The sequence below is a fragment of the Myotis brandtii genome, unplaced genomic scaffold, assembly GCF_000412655.1.
Source record: "Myotis brandtii unplaced genomic scaffold, ASM41265v1 scaffold422, whole genome shotgun sequence".
NCBI classification, from domain to species: domain Eukaryota; kingdom Metazoa; phylum Chordata; class Mammalia; order Chiroptera; family Vespertilionidae; genus Myotis; species Myotis brandtii.
This window is the reverse complement of record NW_005366171.1, coordinates 1,705,250-1,709,262: the sequence shown is the minus strand read 5'-3', so window position 1 is coordinate 1,709,262 and position 4,013 is coordinate 1,705,250.

Genomic DNA, 4,013 nt, shown 5'->3' with positions numbered 1-4,013 from the left:
CTGGCGCAGGCTTTTTCTAGCAGGCTTGTTCTTCTCATTAAGGAGAACCCCCAGGACTGGAGGTCTGGGTTCAAAGACCATGCTGCCCTCTAGCTATAGAAAGGGGGTGGGTGATTAAGGGTTACTAGTTTAAAGAATTGTAATTAATTCTCGTTCTTCAGTCACTGTAGTGGGGCTGGGCCAAATGTATGTTTAGCTTTGTAATTATATCCGGAGTTTTCTTGTAGTTTACTTGTTTCCTTAAATTTCATGACCATTTTAATCATCTGGGCAATAATTTATGGAGCATTGATTAAATGTCTTTTAAATGAAATAGGTACTCTATAATTTTTCCAGTATTTTTGAGCTTTTGGAATGTTTAATTGGGGGGGGGGGGGGGCGGGGGGGGGCATGTCAGCCTGGTTCACTGAAATTGTCATTTCCAGCCCAAGAATGACTATTGAGAGCAGAGCTCCTGAATCTATCTTTTTAAACAATCCTAATGACAGACACCAATATCAGATTTGTCCTCCCTCCCATTGTGATTGAGTCATTTTTAGTTATTTACATGCAGGGATGCCTACCCAGTTATCTTGCTCTGTTTTTTTCAAAGGTATTTTTCCTGCACGAGTCACAGGATTGTCAATCTGATTCATGCTCACTCAGAGTGGTGACTGAAATGTATTCCTAGAAAAAATGATAACTCTTTCTTCTCTTCTTTCACTTTAAAGAAGTCTAGATTTATTTAGCAAATCAGGTCCAGGTCTTCTTACCTCCCGGCCAAAATCATCCTAGCTCCTGGAAGCCGCAGGATCCAACAAAGAAGGAAGTATTAGGAAAAGAAGGAAAATGTGGAATATTTTTCTTCCCTTCAGCCTGGATTTAAGATATGATTGACGTTTGGTTGTCTTGAGCTGTCAAGGAGTTTCCTATCCCTGAGAAACCACCTCCCCATCCTTCTGCCAGCATTCCTTCTACTGCTTCATCCTGTGTAGGAAGAATTCCATCTGTCTTTCCGACTCCAGTCTGTCTCAATTGAACCACACAGAAGCTGATAGCATAGAACACAGGCAGTAGGCAGGAAGAAGGAAGCATCCTCAAAAAGCAGGTTACTGCCAGGGAGGTAACACATAGCGTTTACTGTGAGACTCTGAACCATGGTTCACACTTCCTCCCTCCTCTCCCCCTCCCCCCTCCCCATTGCCTTGGAATTCATATCCCTCTCTCACTGTTCTCACACCTTTAATGTGCAAATGATCACACTGAAGAGCTAGAACAGATCACAGCCAGGCCAACTGTGGTAGGGTTAGGAGAACTGTGAGTACTGGGGTGAGGTGGCATGCTTAAGCTCTCCTGGAACTGATTTTGCTGCCTCAATAGGATCTTACAGTAACCTTAGAAGTACTTTTTCACTTCATTCTATGGATGTCTCTGGTAGTATAGACCAGTGTTGACTCAGTTTTCTCACATTGAGATGAAATTTTGAGGATGCATAAATTGATTAAATAGGCGTATGGTACAAACTCAAGAGGAGGACAAGAATAGGGAGGGGATGCACCAGAGAGAGAGGTAGGGAGGGAAACAGATTAGTTTGAGTTGACTCTGGGGTAGGTGCCAGTGAGAAGATTGTGGGTTTTCTCCTACTAGTGACCTATATTAGAATGACATTGCTGGGTTTTCTGAATTATCTACCGTTTGTGAAGCTGTTTCTGTAATTTTTGCTAATTGATACTAGCCTGCCAACTTTTTTTGGATTGGCAAAGAATACCCGTTGGCAATCAAATGTGATCTTGTTCTCTTGTCCCAGGGACGTGCCTTTGCCCTATTCCTATCATGTGTAGTTGGCTGATACAAAGTCTGCTATGCAAATTAATTACATAATTAACTTATTTCTTATGTCTGGCTCTTTTATTTTGTTTGTCCTTTCATCTTGTACTGTTGTTTTTTTTCTGGATTGGCAAAGAATACCCGTTGGCAATCAAATGTGATCTTGTTCTCTTGTCCCAGGGACGTGCCTTTGCCCTATTCCTATCATGTGTAGTTGGCTGATACAAAGTCTGCTATGCAAATTAATTACATAATTAACTTATTTCTTATGTCTGGCTCTTTTATTTTGTTTGTCCTTTCATCTTGTACTGCTTTTTTTTCTGTATTAGATTACGAGCCAACATCAGAGATATGAGTAATATTTTATTTGGTTTATTATTTTTTCAAAGTTGATGAAATTGGAGAAAAAACAAAAACTCCACTCTTAGAGTTTCTTTTGTTTTAGCTACCAGGCTCATAAATGATCTCCTCATTGAGATAAGGATTTTTTAAATTTTTTAAAACCAGTCCTGTCATAGGATAATGTGCAGTCTTTTCAATATTATAATATTATTGACCGTTGGTCCATCCTTTAGTTGTCCAGCAATAGAGTTTTGTGTTCCTGTCTATGATTGATTCTGCTTATAGCCAAATGTTTTAGCAGAAGTCACTAGAATTAGAAATGAAGGCCAGGGGAAGGGTGGTAGACCACAGCAAAGCCAACAGACCATGAAATGACTAGCTCTGTATTCTGAGTATCTGATCTACCTGATCAGAATCTCTGTCAGAGCAGCCATGGGTAGTACCCTATAGTTTAATCATTCACAATGCCACAAAACATCCATAACCTGCAGGTTTTGGACCAAAGAACTTTGGTACCTTTGGAAAAGGAGTATGAAATACCAGTATCACGGCAGGATATGATACAAACTGAAGATTTTCAGAGCCAAGATTGCATCCTAATTACAGCAAACATTGAACACTTGCTATGGTCAGAACACTTCTAGCTCCTAGACCACAAAGAAGAAAGTAACAAAATTTCTCTCTACAGGGAGTTTAACCATTAGGAATAAGGACATAACAGATTAATTTATTCTGTTCAATATTTATTAAACATGTATTACATGTTAGACAATAACGTAGGCATTGAAGATATAATAGTGAACCAAAACAGAGTTCCTGCCCTTATGGAACATACACTCTTGGGGGGTGGGGGGGAGAAGTCAGAAAAACAACAACAAGTAAAGTGGACCCAGTGGGCCTGGTACTTTACTATTTTGTGTATATGAGAGACTTTGTTTGATGAAGAAAAAGGAGTATGCATTTTCTGCTTTGGGGTAAGGAAGATTAGCACATGTTTTTTAGATAAAGTATGTTAACTGAATTATTCAAATTTCCTTTTTAATTTATGTCTGCATATTTCATATGTTGAATTCTGATAAAATGTATTAAAAATCTCTTACCTATAAAACAAACAAACAAGAATTGCTAGGTCCTAGCCAGTTAGGCTCAGTGGACAGAGCATTGGCCTGTGGACTGAAGGGGTCCGGTTCAATTCTAGTCAAGGGTTCATACCTCAGTTGCAGGCTCCTCCCCCACCTGAGCCCTGGTAAGGGCACGTGCAGGAGGCAACCAATTGATGTGTTTCCTTCACATCTATGTTTCTGTCTTTCCCTCTCTCTTCCACTCTCTCTAAAATCAAAGGAAAAATATCCTCCAATGAGGATTAAAAGAAGAAGAAGAAGAATTGATAGATGCTATGGAGAAAATAAACCAGGGTAAAGGGAATAAGGAGTACAGTGAGTGGCCAGGGTAGGGTAGAGTGGAACCTTGCTACTTTATATGGGGTGATTAGAGAAGGCCTCTCTGATAAGATTGCATTTTAGGAGATACTGAAGGAAATTAGCAAATTATCTTAGGGAAGAATGTTCTAGGCAGGAGAAACAGCAAGTGCAAAGGCCTGAATTATCAGTGTGCTTGATGTAATTAAAGAATTTGAGAAGGTCATTCTGAGCAGAGCAAAGTGAGCAATGGGGAGGGTGATAGGAGATAACATCAGAGAGGCAGTGGAGGCCAGAGTACTTATAGGTCATTTTCCAGATATTTGGCTTTTAATCCAATATGGTAAACCAGTATAAGACTTTGGGCAGAGGGGTGACATGACATGACTTCTTTTATAAAAATACTAGAGGCCCGGTGCACAAAAATTTGTGCACTCGGGGGGCGGG